The following is a 15,974-nucleotide window of genomic DNA, read 5'->3' as shown; positions in this document are numbered from 1 at the left end:
AACGAGTAATTATAAATATTTAAAACCTATCACGAAATCACGCAATCAAGTTTTCGGCGCCGTTGCCGGGGAACTAAGATATTAGGAACGATCAATTTTTATTACTTTAGCCATTTATTTTTCTTGCAATTTAATTTAAATTTATTATTATTATTTATTAACCTACTCTCTTTTTTCTCTTGGCAGGTTTTTATAGTTTATGACTAGAAGAAACCTATCGGGGCCATTACTTTTTGACGAAGAAATCGATCATACAGTTCATAGAAACCAAAGAGAAATCAGGCGCAGCTTAAGATACACGGAGAACGAGCAAGAAGACGATACTCAACCCCCAACCGAAGAGATGGCTGAAAACCAAGGTAATCAGGTACCTCCTGCAATTACGGTTAATTAAAATCCTGCTCCACACACTATGTATGATTAAGCTAAACCTTCTTTAACAGGAACTGAATCAAGCACAGTTAGACCTGATGTAGCTGCAAATACTTTTGAATTAAAACCTAACACTATTCAAATGATACAGCAATTTGTTCAGTTTGATGGTTTGCAGGATAAAGATCCCAACGCTCACTTAGCAAACTTTTTGGAATTTTACGATACATTTAAAATCAATAGTGTTTCTGATAATGCCATTCATCTTCAGTTATTACCTTTGTCACTAAGGAACAAAGCTAAATAGTGGTTGAACTCGTTACCACGAGGGTCAATTACTACTTGGGAACAAATGACCAAAAATTTCTTAGTAAAATATTCTCCGCCAGCTAAAACGGCTAAATTACGTAATGATATCTCTTCTTTTGTGTAGATGGATTTAGAAACACTCTACGATGCATGGGAGAGATACAAGGACCTTCTGATAAGGTGCCCTCACCATGGGTTACCGCTTTGGCTCCAAGTACAAACATTTCGGTCTGAATCGTTCGACTCGGCAAATGGTTGACGCAGCGGCAGGCGGAACCATCAACAATAAAACACCAGAAGATGCCTCTGAGTTTATAGAGGAGATGTCACTAAATAACTATCAGCGGCAAGTCATGAGGATAAAGCCAACGAAAACAGCCGGTATTTATAATGTCGATTCGGTCACCATACTCTCTAATCAGGTAGAACTCTAAATAAGATTGATGGTTTCTAGTCTTCACAGGTTCACCCAGTAATGCAGTGCGAAGCAAGTAGCGATGAAAAATTCGGAATACTAACCTTATAGCCAAACATGGATAACGATAATTAAACTACATGGATCAAAACAATCCATATAGTAACACTTATAATGCAGTGCGAAGCAAGTAGCGATGGAACAAACCATTCGGAATACTAACCTTATAGCCACAACATGGATAACGAGTAATTAAACTACATGGGACCTCAAAACAATCCATATAGTAACACTTATAATGCAGGTTGGAGGAACCACCCCATTATTGACTCATCTAATTCGTGAAGCTCAGAAAGTCGATGATGAATTGGTTGCAAAACGAGCTGAGTGTGTTCCGAACAAGGAATCGGAGTTTCAGATTGATGATGATGGTTGTTTGAGGTTTAGAAGCCGTTTGTGTGTTCCAAGGAATTCGGAACTCATTCCGATGATTTTGAACGAAGCCATTGTAGCCGAATGTCAATTCACCCGGGGAGCACGAAAATGTACAACGACTTGAAACGTCGGTTTTGGTGGCATGGTATGAAACGAGACATCTCCGACTTTGTTTCGAGATGTTTAATATGTCAACAAGTGAAAGCGGAACATAAGTGCCTTCAGGGTTACTTTAGCCGATCATGATACCCGAGTGGAAATGGGATCGAGTCACAATGGACTTTGTGTCCGGACTGCCTTGTCAGCAAGTAAGAAGGATGCGATTGGGTTGTTGTTGATAGCTGACTAAGTCGGCTCATTTATCCCCGTCGTACGGATTTTTCATTGGATAAACTAGCCGAATTGTATGTTTCACAGATTGTGAGATTACATGGAGTACCTATTTCTATCGTGTCGGATAGAGATCCGAGATTCACCTCGCGATTTTGGGAGAAATTGCAAGAAGCTTGGGTACCAAGCTGCATTTTAGCACCGCTTTTCACCCCCAAACCGATGGTCAATCCGAGCGGATAATTCAGATGCTTGAGGATATGTTGAGATGTTGCATCCTCGAGTTTAGTAGTTCATGGGAACGGTATTTACCTTTGATTGAATTCGCTTACAACAATAGTTTTCAATCAAGTATTAAGATGGCACCTTACGAGGCTTTGTACGGGCGTAAATGCCGCACACCATTGTTTTGGACTGAGCTTGGTGAAAGTAAAATTTTCGGAGTTGATTTGATTAAAGATGCCGAACAGAAAGTAAAGGTGTTATGGCTCGAACACGGGATCGAGGAAGCTACTTGGGAAACCGAGAGCTCGATGAAAGAACGATATCCAAACCTATTACCGGTAAGATTTTCGGGGACGAAAATTTCTTAAGTGGGGGAGAGTTGTGACAGCCCAAAATTACCCTAGTCGGGAAGTGGTTTCGGACCGTAAACCGAGTCACCGAAAGGTTTGAATGTGATGTTTATTATCTAGAATATGTAATCATGAATGTGTGAAAATTTCAAGCTTCGATTTAGTCGATTGCATGTGAATTTAGTCAATAGGACTTATATGAGAAAATTTTAAAATGTGATAGGTCAATGCATGAGGACCTATTAGTGCATGTGGAAGAAAAAGGGACTTGCATGTCAAATTCCCCCTCCCTAATATGTAGTGGCCGGCCATGCTATGGGTGGAAACATGTCACCAACATGTTGTGTTAGTGATGTATGGTAAGGAAAATAAAATATTAAGCATGATAATTAAAATAAATTAAAGAAAGGAATTAAACAATGAAAAGGAAGGGTGATGAAAAAAAATGGTCTCATCCATACCCCCCCTTGTTGCCGTGAGTTGAGGAAAGAAAACAAAAAAAAATGTGTGTTCATTCTTGAACACCTTTGGCCGAATAGAGGAAAGAAAGGAAGGGGAAGAGCTTGAGAAAATCGGCTATGGTGGTTTGCTAGACTAAGGTATGTTTGATGTTGTTCTTGAGATGCATGCATGTTTTAGTAGTTGACTTGAGTTCTAAAAACCCATGGTTCAATTTTGTGGATTGATGATGATTTTGTGTTTTGCCATTGATGAGTGCTTGAGCTTTTTGATAGTTGTTGATGAAAAGTGAAAGATATGTTAAAGATTAATATGTTTTGTGTTGAAGTTTTTGGTGATTTTGAGTAGTTGGGCTAAATTACAAAAACAAATTTTTGAAGGACTCAAAGGTGAAATAAATGAGATGTATGGACTTATATGGGCACTAGGAAGATTCGGCCCTTAAGGAGTGTGACCAAACTTTGTGTATTTTGTGTTTTGTGGAATAAAGACTAAATTGTGAAAGTGCGAAATATTAGGGGTAAAAATGTAATTTACCCATTTATGCGTTATTAGACAAATTGAATGAAAATATGTTAAATTAAGGCTTGGCAAGCTAGCTATTAAGGTGAATGCTAATGTTAGTATTTGATTCGGTAATAATCTGTTTGGGGACAGCAGCAGTAAGGTGATTTTGGAAAATCGCCATAATTTGTAGGAGTTGAATTAGAAGCTGAGTGAATTATGCCATTAAAGCTTGAAGAGTCTATTTTCTTACAAAAGAAACTATGAAAACAAAAGAGTTACCGATCTTGAGATATTTGAAGTATTGTGGGGCTGAGTCAAAATGACTACTAGATTCCCTGTTCTGTTTTTAGAAAATCATTATAAATTGTACAAAAATGATTATAAGATAAAATTTATATGCTTAGACTCCTTAATGAGTCTAGTTTCAAATGAGATCAAATACAACACATTTTGAATTCTGTAAAATGAGAAATTTGATTCGTAGTGAAGAGTGGTCAGAATAGTCAAACAGTGAAACAGGGGAAACTTTAAGAAAAATCTGGTATTGATTGGCCAAGCCAAAAATTCTGGAAATTTTATGGATGGAAGATATACGAGTCTATATTCAGGGAAAATTAACGGCTAGTGATTTGGAGTTTTGTAGCTCCAGTTATAAACAATTTAGCGACTACTGCTCAGGAAAACAGCTCGTAGTGAATATGTGATTTTGTTGTAAACATTAATGAAAATTTGCCAATGAGTTATTTATTGACTATTATAAAGCTTACTATAAGCTATGTGTGTGAAAGTCAAATCAATATATATATTATTCTGAAAGTAATACTTGAATAGTCGATTAATGACTATTTTAAATTATTGATTTGGCTCAAGGAGTTAAAGGAGGTGAATCGAGCAAAGGCAAAGAAAAGGTTATCGAGTAGTCGAGTTGGAACCGTCTTACCCAACACGAGGTAAGTCATTAAGCATGTAGTTGGTATTATTTCAATGGTCATAATGTTTATGTATTGATGCTGAATGGAATGAATAAATATACATATATATATATATGTGCATGTACGTATGTGATGATGAAATTGTTGAATGAAAGAAAAGAGGTAAGATGTACTGAGTTGTTGATCTCGGCACTAAACGTGCGGGATAACCATTTATGACCATGAGATTGGCGCTAAGTGCGCGGGATTAAATTGTACAGCACTAAGTGTGCGATTTGACTATGTTGCACTAAGTGTGCGAAATGAATATGATGCACTAAGTGTGCGAGTTGACCATGCGGCACTAAGTGTGCGAGTTTGACTATGTAGCACTAAGTGTGCGATTTGATTATGTAGCACTAAGTGTGCGAGTTGATTATATAGCACTGAGTGTGCGGACTCGATATACATTCGTGAATCATTATGGACACTATGTGTGCGACACTATTGAGTCGATCGCGGACAGCGGATCGGGTAAGTGTCTTGAGTACATGGCTGATAGGTGCTATGCTTATACTTGGTGTTGAGCTCGGTAAGTTTGAACCTATGTGACAAATATACTTGAAGTCACGTACATAAAATTTATCGTAGGATGGGTGAAAGGCCGTTTAGTCGTTTGATTGTAACGAAAATAAATTGATTTATGAAAATGCTTCAATGTCCTATTGATGAGTATATGGAATGTGAATGCATGAATTGATATGAAATTGAATTGATAGGTTGGAGGAACTATGGTATGGTTCGGAATGGATGGAGTAATTAGCCTCGTTCCATTTTGTTTTCTCTTGCGATAATGTTATTGATGGATGGTAGTGCATAGCTTATGACTTACTGAGTTATAAACTCACTCGGTGTTTCCTTGTCACCCATTATAGGTTGCTTGGACTCATCTATTTTTGCGTGGTCGGGCCGTCATCGAAGTCATCACACCGGATAGCAAGTTTTGGTATTTCTTCTTAGTTGGCTTAGAAGAACATTTTGGCATGTATAAGCTATTACGTTGTGTTTGAATTTTGGCATGTAAACTTTTAGCCATGCGAAAATGGCACGAATGTTCGATTGAGTTGGATCAAGGGTAGGCATGAAATGGACCTAGTTACTTCGTAACAGATGCTGGCAGCAGCAGTGTCATGAGATTGAAAAATCACTAAAAATAGTAGGAGTGGAATTAATTGATGAATAAATTATGTAATCGAAGCTCGATGAGTCTGCTTTCATGAGGAAGTAACGAAAAGATCATATGGGCAGTATATTAAGAGATAATCAGATTTTTGTGGGACAGGGCCAGAACGGTTTCTGGATTCCCTGCTCCGACTTTGGAATTTCATTAAAATTAACCAGAGATAATTAGGGGTCGTACCATATATGTACAGATTCCTCTCTGAGTCTAGTTTTCATAGAAATAAACGGCATCAGTATTGGAGCCCCGTGCAGGGAGATATCGAAGTCGTAATGGGCAAAGGTCAGTGTAGTCGATCCCTGCAACTTGGGAGACTTTGACTAATAAACTGTACTAATTGGCCCAACCAAAAATTCTAGAAAAAAATACATAGGTGGGCACATGAGTCTAGTTTCTGGGAAAAATTGCGGAACTGATTTTCGAGTTACGAAACTCAAGATATGATTTTTAAAACGACTAGTACACAGATTGGGCAGTGTCTGGAAAATAAATTTTATAAGGGGTTAAAGTCAGTTAACACCTCGTGTTCGACTCCGGTGTCGGTTTCGAGTTCGGGGTGTTACATTTTATTGGTATCAGAGCTATGGTTTAGTCGGTTCTAGGACTACCATAGCGCGTATGAGTCTAGCTATACATGCCAAATGTTAATGTTTAAATGTGTGATGACTTCCGACGGTTGAAATGTTTTTGTTTTGATTAGTAAATGGATCCCGGTGAAGAAAGAACCCTAGCGGATGACGTTGAGAGCGTAGCGGCTGCTCCTGCACAAGGGACGCCGCCTGTTGAACCTCAGTCATCTGCGAATAATCAAGGTGAGGGGGCTAAACAAGCCTTCTTTACCATGATGAATGAGTGGGTCGCGCAATATGCCCGAACCAACCCGGCTGTCCAACAATTCCCAAATTTGAATAATCCACCCCAAGAGCCTGTAATGCCATCAGTCGCTGATCCTGTGAGACTGAGTAAGCCACCTGTAGACTTGATTAGGAAGCGTGGGGCCGAGGAGTTCAAGGCCATAGTAACTGATGATGCCGAAAGGGCCGAGTTCTGGCTTGATAATACCATTCGGGTGTTCGATGAATTGTCATGCACACCCGATGAATGTCTAAAATGTGCCGTATCTTTGTTGCGAGACTCAGCCTACTATTGGTGGAGGACCTTGATTTCCATAGTCCCGAACGAGCAAGTAACTTGGGACTTCTTTCAAACGGAATTCCGGAAGAAATTTATTAGCCAACGGTTCATTGATCAGAAGCGTAAGGAGTTCTTGGAACTCAAGCAAGGCCGTATGACTGTATCTGAATACGAACATGAATTCGTAAGACTTAGTAGGTATGCCCGGGAGTGTGTAGCTGATGAGGTTGCTATGTGCAAAAGATTGAGGAAGGATTGAATGAAGATTTAAAGCTACTAATGGGTATTTTGGAAATAAAAGAATTCGTAACACTAGTCGAACGAGCCTGCAAGGCGGAAGAACTTGGAAAGGAGAAGAGGAAGGCTGAATTTGAAGCTAGAGATTATCGTAAAAGATCGACGGGTAAAGCTCCGTTCTCAGCTGTAAAGAAGTTCATGGAGGACATTAATAAGTCGAGGGCGACTGCGGGAATTTCCATCAGGGCAAGACCATCGATGGGCTCCCGAGCTACTTCGGTAGCTAGTGTGGGCAATAATCGTCACGAGAAACCTGAATGTCCCCAATGTGGAAGACGACACCTAGGTGAATGTTGGGGCAAGTTTACTAGCAGGGCCTGTTACGGATGCGGTTCGAAGGACCACCTCATTAGAGATTGCACGGAGCTGGATGAGAAGAATAAGATTCAAGGTGCAAGACCTAGTGGAGTGACATCTAGAGGTAGACCACCGAGAATTTTGGAGGCAGGGGTGGTAGTCAGAGGGGGGCTTCTGATACGGCCGATCGCGCCGAGAACCGTGCTCCTGCTAGAGCATATGCCATTCGCACACGAGAGGAGGCATCCTCCCCCGACGTCACCACTCGTACCTTCACTCTCTTTGATACTAATGTGATTGCATTGATTGACCCTGGTTCTACTCATTCATATGTATGCGAAACCTTAGCAACCAGTAAGACTCACCTGTTGAGTCTACTGAGCTCGTAATTCGAGTATCAAACCCTTTGGGCCAATGCGTACTTGTTGATAAAGTGTGTAAGAGATGCCCTCTAATAATCCGAGAATCCTGTTTTCCGGCCGATTTGATGCTTTTGCCGTTCGACGAGTTTGATGTTATTCTTGGTTTGGATTGGTTAACCGCGCATGATGCGGTTGTGAATTGCAAAAGCAAGACTATCGATTTGAGGTGCGCAAATAACTAAATAATCCGAGTTGAGTCTGCGGACTTAAGGGGGTTGCCAGCTGTAATATCAGTAATGTTGGCCCAGAAATATGTAAGGAAAGGGTGCGAAGCATACCTCGCGTACTTGATGACAAGGAGTTAGAAAAGAAACCCGAATCGGTGCCGGTGGTCTGTGAATACCCGGATGTTTTTCCTGAAGAGTTACCGGGTTTGCCACCTGTTCGGGAGGTAGAGTTTGGTATTGAGCTTGTACCTGGAACTACGCCTATTTCGATCGCTCCGTATCGTATGGCACTAACCGAGTTAAAAGAGTTGAAAGCTCAGTTGCAAGAATTGACGGATAGAGGTTTCGCTCGACCGAGTTTCTCACCTTGGGGTGCACCAGTATTGTTCGTGAAAAAGAAGGACGGAACCATGAGGTTGTGCATTGACTATCGTCAACTGAATAAAGTGACGATAAAGAATAAGTATCCGTTACCGCGTATTGATGATTTGTTCGACCAACTGAAGGGAGCCTCAATGTTCTCAAAAATAGATCTGAGATCGGCCTATTATCAGTTGCGAATTCGAGAATCGGACATACCCAAAACTGCCTTCAGGACGAGATATGGTCACTACGAGTTCTTAGTGATGCCGTTTGGGCTCACTAATGCCCCTGCGGTGTTTATGGATTTGATGAATCGGATCTTCAGGCCGTATTTGGATCGGTTCGTAGTGGTGTTCATTGATGACATTTTGGTCTATTCAAGAGATGAGACCGAACATGCTGAGCAGCTGAGGCAAGTGTTGCAAATTTTGCGGGATAAGCAGTTATATGCTAAGTTCAGTAAGTGTGAGTTCTGGTTAAGAGAGGTTAGCTTCTTGGGTCATGTGGTGTCCGCATCGGGTATTCGAGTTGACCCGAGCAAAATTTCAGCCATACTTAACTGGAAGCCTCCGAGAAATGTTACCGAAGTCCGGAGCTTTCTAGGGCTCGCCGGTTATTACCGACGATTTGTCAAAGGTTTCTCGATGATAGCCACACCAATGACGAAGTTACTTCAAAGGATGTTAAGTTCGAATGGACGGAGAAATGTCAGAAAAGCTTCGATCAACTGAAAACTCATTTGACTGAAGCTCCAATTTTGGTGCAACCCGAATCGGGTAAAGAGTTTGTCATTTATAGTGACGCATCCCTACTTGGGTTGGGTTGCGTATTGATGCAAGAAGGTCGAGTTGTGGCCTATGCGTCGAGACAATTGAAGCCACACGAGAGAAATTATCTGACCCATGATCTCGAACTAGCCGCCATTGTGTTTGCATTGAAAATATGGCGACATTATTTGTTTGGTGAGAAGTGCCATGTGTTTTCGGATCACAAAAGTCTCAATATTTGATGACTCAATGAGACTTGAATCTGCGACAAAGACGTTGGCTTGAGTTGTTGAAAGATTACGAGCTTGTCATTGATTACCACCCGGGAAAGGCTAATGTGGTTGCGGACGCCTTAAGCCGGAAATCACTGTTTGCTTTGCGAGCGATGAATGTACACTTGTCTGTTCTACCTGACAATGTGTTAGTAGCTGAATTAAAAGCCAAACCATTATTGACTCATCAAATTCGTGAAGCTCAGAAAGTCGATGATGAATTGGTTGCAAAACGAGCTGAGTGTGTTCCGAACAAGGAATCGGAGTTTCAGATTGATGATGATGGTTGTTTGAGGTTTAGAAGTCGTTTGTGTGTTCCAAGGAATTCGGAACTCATTCCGATGATTCTGAACGAAGCCTATTGTAGCCGAATGTCAATTCACCCGGGGAGCACGAAAATGTACAACGACTTGAAACGTCGGTTTTGGTGGCATGGTATGAAACGAGACATCTCCGACTTTGTTTCGAGATGTTTAATATGTCAACAAGTGAAAGCGGAACATTAAGTGCCTTTAGGGTTACTTTAGCCGATCATGATACCCGAGTGGAAATGGGATCGAGTCACAATGGACTTTGTGTCCGGACTGCCCTTGTCAGCAAGTAAGAAGGATGCGATATGGGTTATTGTTGATAGACTGACTAAGTCGGCTCATTTCATCCCCGTACGTACGGATTTTTCATTGGATAAACTAGCCGAATTGTATGTTTCACAGATTGTGAGATTACATGGAGTACCTATTTCTATACTGTCGGATAGAGATCCGAGATTCACCTCGCGATTTTGGGAGAAATTGCAAGAAGCTTTGGGTACCAAGCTACATTTTAGCACCGCTTTTCACCCCCAAACCGATGGTCAATCCGAGCGGATAATTCAGATGCTTGAGGATATGTTGAGATGTTGCATCCTCGAGTTTAGTAGTTCATGGGAACGGTATTTACCTTTGATTGAATTCGCTTACAACAATAGTTTTCAATCAAGTATTAAGATGGCACCTTACGAGGCTTTGTACGGGCGTAAATGCCGCACACCATTGTTTTGGACTGAGCTTGGTGAAAGTAAAATTTTCGGAGTTGATTTGATTAAAGATGCCGAACAGAAAGTAAAGGTGTTATGGCTCGAACACGGGATCGAGGAAGCTACTTGGGAAACCGAGAGCTCGATGAAAGAACGATATCCAAACCTATTTACCGGTAAGATTTTCGGGGACGAAAATTTCTTAAGTGGGGGAGAGTTGTGACAGCCCAAAATTTACCCTAGTCGGGAAGTGGTTTCGGGACCGCTAAACCGAGTCACCGAAAGGTTTGAATGTGATGTTTATTATCTAGAATATGTAATCATGAATGTGTGAAAATTTCAAGCTTCGATTTAGTCGATTGCATGTGAATTTAGTCAATAGGACTTATATGAGAAAATTTTAAAATGTGATAGGTCAATGCATGAGGACCTATTAGTGCATGTGGAAGAAAAAGGGGACTTGCATGTCAAATTCCCCCTCCCTAATATGTAGTGGCCGGCCATGCTATGGGTGGAAACATGTCACCAACATGTTGTGTTAGTGATGTATGGTAAGGAAAATAAAATATTAAGCATGATAATTAAAATAAATTAAAGAAAGGAATTAAACAATGAAAAGGAAGGGTGATGAAAAAAAAATGGTCTCATCCATACCCCCCCCTTGTTGCCGTGAGTTGACGAAAGAAAACAAAAAATAAAATGTGTGTTCATTCTTGAACACCTTTGGCCGAATAGAGGAAAGAAAGGAAGGGGAAGAGCTTGAGAAAATCGGCTATGGTGGTTTGCTAGACTAAGGTATGTTTGATGTTGTTCTTGAGATGCATGCATGTTTTAGTAGTTGACTTGAGTTCTAAAAACCCATGGTTCAATTTTGTGGATTGATGATGATTTTGTGTTTTGCCATTGATGAGTGCTTGAGCTTTTTGATAGTTGTTGATGAAAAGTGAAAGATATGTTAAAGATTAATATGTTTTGTGTTGAAGTTTTTGGTGATTTTGAGTAGTTGGGGCTAAATTACAAAAACAAATTTTTGAAGGACTCAAAGGTGAAATAAATGAGATGTATGGACTTATATGGGCACTAGGAAGATTCGGCCCTTAAGGAGTGTGACCAAACTTTGTGTATTTTGTGTTTTGTGGAATAAAGACTAAATTGTGAAAGTGCGAAATATTAGGGGTAAAAATGTAATTTACCCATTTATGCGTTATTAGACCAAATTGAATGAAAATATGTTAAATTAAGGCTTGGCAAGCTAGCTATTAAGGTGCAATGCTAATGTTAGTATTTGATTCGGTAATAATCTGTTTGGGGACAACAGCAGTAAGGTGATTTTGGAAAATCGCCATAATTTGTAGGAGTTGAATTAGAAGCTGAGTGAATTATGCCATTAAAGCTTGAAGAGTCTATTTTCTTACAAAAGAAACTATGAAAACAAAAGAGTTACCGATCTTGAGATATTTGAAGTATTGTGGGGCTGAGTCAAAATGACTACTAGATTCCCTGTTCTGTTTTTAGAAAATCATTATAAATTGTACAAAAATGATTATAAGATAAAATTTATATGCTTAGACTCCTTAATGAGTCTAGTTTCAAATGAGATCAAATACAACACATTTTGAATTCTGTAAAATGAGAAATTTGATTCGTAGTGAAGAGTGGTCAGAATAGTCAAACAGTGAAACAGGGGAAACTTTAAGAAAAATCTGGTATTGATTGGCCAAGCCAAAAATTCTGGACATTTTATGGATGGAAGATATACGAGTCTATATTCAGGGAAAATTAACGGCTAGTTATTTGGAGTTTTGTAGCTCCAGTTATAAACAATTTAGCGACTACTGCTCAGGAAAACAGCTCGTAGTGAATATGTGATTTTGTTGTAAACATTAATGAAAATTTGCCAATGAGTTATTTATTGACTATTATAAAGCTTACTATAAGCTATGTGTGTGAAAGTCAAATCAATATATATATTATTCTGAAAGTAATACTTGAATAGTCGATTAATGACTATTTTAAATTATTGATTTGGCTCAAGGAGTTAAAGGAGGTGAATCGAGCAAAGGCAAAGAAAAGGTTATCGAGTAGTCGAGTTGGAACCGTCTTACCCAACACGAGGTAAGTCATTAAGCATGTAGTTGGTATTATTTCAAATGGTCATAATGTTTATGTATTGATGCTGAATGGAATGAATAAATATACATATATATATATATATGTGCATGTACGTATGTGATGATGAAATTGTTGAATGAAAGAAAAGAGGTAAGATGTACTGAGTTGTTGATCTCGGCACTAAACGTGGGGGATAACCATTTATGACCATGAGATTGGCGCTAAGTGCGCGGGATTAAATTGTACAGCACTAAGTGTGCGATTTGACTATGTTGCACTAAGTGTGCGAAATGAATATGATGCACTAAGTGTGCGAGTTGACCATGCGGCACTAAGTGTGCGAGTTTGACTATGTAGCACTAAGTGTGCGATTTGATTATGTAGCACTAAGTGTGCGAGTTGATTATATAGCACTGAGTGTGCGGACTCGATATACATTCGTGAATCATTATGGACACTATGTGTGCGACACTATTGAGTCGATCGCGGACAGCGGATCGGGTAAGTGTCTTGAGTACATGGCTGATAGGTGCTATGCTTATACTTGGTGTTGAGCTCGGTAAGTTTGAACCTATGTGACAAATATACTTGAAGTCACGTACATAAAATTTATCGTAGGATGGGTGAAAGGCCGTTTAGTCGTTTGATTGTAACGAAAATAAATTGATTTATGAAAATGCTTCAATGTCCTATTGATGAGTATATGGAATGTGAATGCATGAATTGATATGAAATTGAATTGATAGGTTGGAGGAACTATGGTATGGTTCGGAATGGATGGAGTAATTAGCCTCGTTCCATTTTGTTTTCTCTTGCGATAATGTTATTGATGGATGGTAGTGCATAGCTTATGACTTACTGAGTTATAAACTCACTCGGTGTTTCCTTGTCACCCATTATAGGTTGCTTGGACTCATCTATTTTTGCGTGGTCGGGCCGTCATCGAAGTCATCACACCGGATAGCAAGTTTTGGTATTTTCTTCTTACTTGGCTTAGAAGAACATTTTGGCATGTATAAGCTATTACGTTGTGTTTGAATTTTGGCATGTAAACTTTTAGCCATGCGAAAATGGCACGAATGTTCGATTGAGTTGGATCAAGGGTAGGCATGAAATGGACCTAGTTACTTCGTAACAGATGCTGGCAGCAGCAGTGTCATGAGATTGAAAAATCACTAAAAATAGTAGGAGTGGAATTAATTGATGAATAAATTATGTAATCGAAGCTCGATGAGTCTGCTTTCATGAGGAAGTAACGAAAAGATCATATGGGCAGTATATTAAGAGATAATCAGATTTTTGTGGGACAGGGCCAGAACGGTTTCTGGATTCCCTGCTCCGACTTTGGAATTTCATTAAAAATTAACCAGAGATAATTAGGGGTCGTACCATATATGTACAGATTCCTCTCTGAGTCTAGTTTTCATAGAAATAAACGGCATCAGTATTGGAGCCCCGTGCAGGGAGATATCGAAGTCGTAATGGGCAAAGGTCAGTGTAGTCGATCCCTGCAACTTGGGAGACTTTGACTAATAAACTGTACTAATTGGCCCAACCAAAAATTATAGAAAAAAATAAATAGATGGGCACATGAGTCTAGTTTCTGGGAAAAATTGCGGAACTGATTTTCGAGTTACGAAACTCAAGATATGATTTTTTAAAACGACTAGTACACAGATTGGGCAGTGTCTGGAAAATAAATTTTATAAGGGGTTAAAGTCAGTTAACACCTCGTGTTCGACTCCGGTGTCGGTTTCGAGTTCGGGGTGTTACACATTCAGTTGCATATTGACTTAGCCTTACAAATTCTCTCTCGTGTTCCACTGAGTCTTGTTCCCTTGTTTGAGTTCCAGGAACTCCTTTCGCTTCGAGTCTAAAAATCTTTGGCTAATGTATTTCTTCTGAAACTCTGTTTGGAAGAAATCCCAAGTGATATTTTTCTTTGGCACTATCGAGGATACAGTCTTCCACCAAGATATGCAGTATCCTTCAGGAGAGATACAGCACACGTTAAACATTCCTCGGGCGTGCATGATAATTCATCTAACACCCGTGTGGTATTTTGAGCCAGAACTCGACTCTTTCAGCATCATCCTCAATTTTAGCTCTAAATTCCTCAACCCCATACTTTCCAAGCTTATAAACAGGGGCTTTACCAATTCTTATCGGTGCCATACCTCATGGCACATCCTCATCAGGTTGGTTAGGGGGGCGGGGGAGGCTTGGTATGTTGGGTCGATTCCTCAAATAATCCCCAAACTATTCATCCATCATAACAAAGAAGGCAGCTCGGGCCTCTTCCCAGCCTTCAGACATAAACCTTCTACTACTACTAGATACAGCTCATTGTACGAAAGCCGGAGCATGGCTCTCGGCTCCCTCGGACTCATCTTGTGCTTGATTGGAAGACATTTACTATATTCAAAACAATTTAAATAGTTAGGAGACGTCATACTACCAATATTAGAAAAATGGCATGTATAGCAAACCACAATACTCTCTACGGTAGTCCTAGAACCGACTAAACTGTAGCTCTACTACCACTAAATGTAACACCCCTCACCCGTATCCGACGCCAGGATAGGGCTCGAGGCGTTACTGGGATTTCACGTTCATAAACATATTAAATCAAGTCACTAAGTTCTGCTCTAATTTAAAACTTTTCAAATATGTATATTAAGGCCTTCGTGACTTAAAACATGCCTAGAGGCAATACGGGATAAAACCGAGAACATTTGATAAACTTTGGGACCTTGGAAATTTTCTTTTAACTTGAAGTGTCACATGCCCGTGTGACTTGGGACACGCCCGTGCAATCACCCTGTGTCCAAGACTTGAGCATTCTGTTAAATTCACACGGCCAAGACACACGCCCGTGTGTCTACCCCTTGTTCATTTAATAGACTTACCATTTTAGATGCAGGGGACACACGACCATGCTACATGCCCACGGGTGTGGCCCGTGTGTTACACACGGCCTAGGCACACGCCCGTGTATCCAACTTTGTAGACCCTATTAGGCTATTTTCCAAGCCTATGGTCACCCTCTTTTAACACTTATACTTAATGAATATTAAAAACAAAGTAAAACATAATTATGCTCTCATAAATGGTCTTTGCAAAAACTCATTGCATGGAAACCTCATATCATTGGTTTCGTACATGCTAGGTTATTTCCTATCTTGAATTTATGTGTTGTCATACCACTTTAATACATTCAATATTGGCTCGTTCTTATGACTCATTGCCAATTGGAATTCAACCATCGCACTTGATTATAAACTTGCATGGAAATTTTGTAGGTCATAGCCTACTTCAAAACAAGCTGATCTCTATGGCCATTAACAAAAAGATAGATTTATCTTTACAAGCCTTCATTTGGCAAATCAAATGACACATATATCAAAATACTCAAAAGACCTATACATGCCATTGAACAATTTATAAATGTCTTTATACCAAAGCTAGTCTATTTGATAGTATGCTGATTCTCCAACTATCTTCAAATCGTTACGAGTCCTCGAGCTCTGAGAGAGACAGGGAAAAGAGACGGGGTAAGCATTTACATGCTTAGT

The 15,974-nt window shown here is 39.9% G+C and overlaps 1 non-coding gene across 1 annotated transcript; it reads right to left on the bottom strand.

The window, feature by feature from the left end:
- Positions 1-772: 772 nt before the first annotated feature.
- On the bottom strand, positions 773-879 carry LOC121230954 (small nucleolar RNA R71). Its single transcript, XR_005929026.1, has one exon. It is a non-coding gene; the product is annotated as a small nucleolar RNA R71 (small nucleolar RNA).
- Between the last annotated feature and the right edge of the window lie 15,095 nt (positions 880-15,974).

This window comes from Gossypium hirsutum, chromosome A06 (assembly GCF_007990345.1).
Source record: "Gossypium hirsutum isolate 1008001.06 chromosome A06, Gossypium_hirsutum_v2.1, whole genome shotgun sequence".
Taxonomy (NCBI): Eukaryota; Viridiplantae; Streptophyta; class Magnoliopsida; order Malvales; family Malvaceae; genus Gossypium; species Gossypium hirsutum.
Note: the sequence above shows the minus strand (reverse complement) of the source record. Positions and strands in the feature narration are given on the sequence as shown.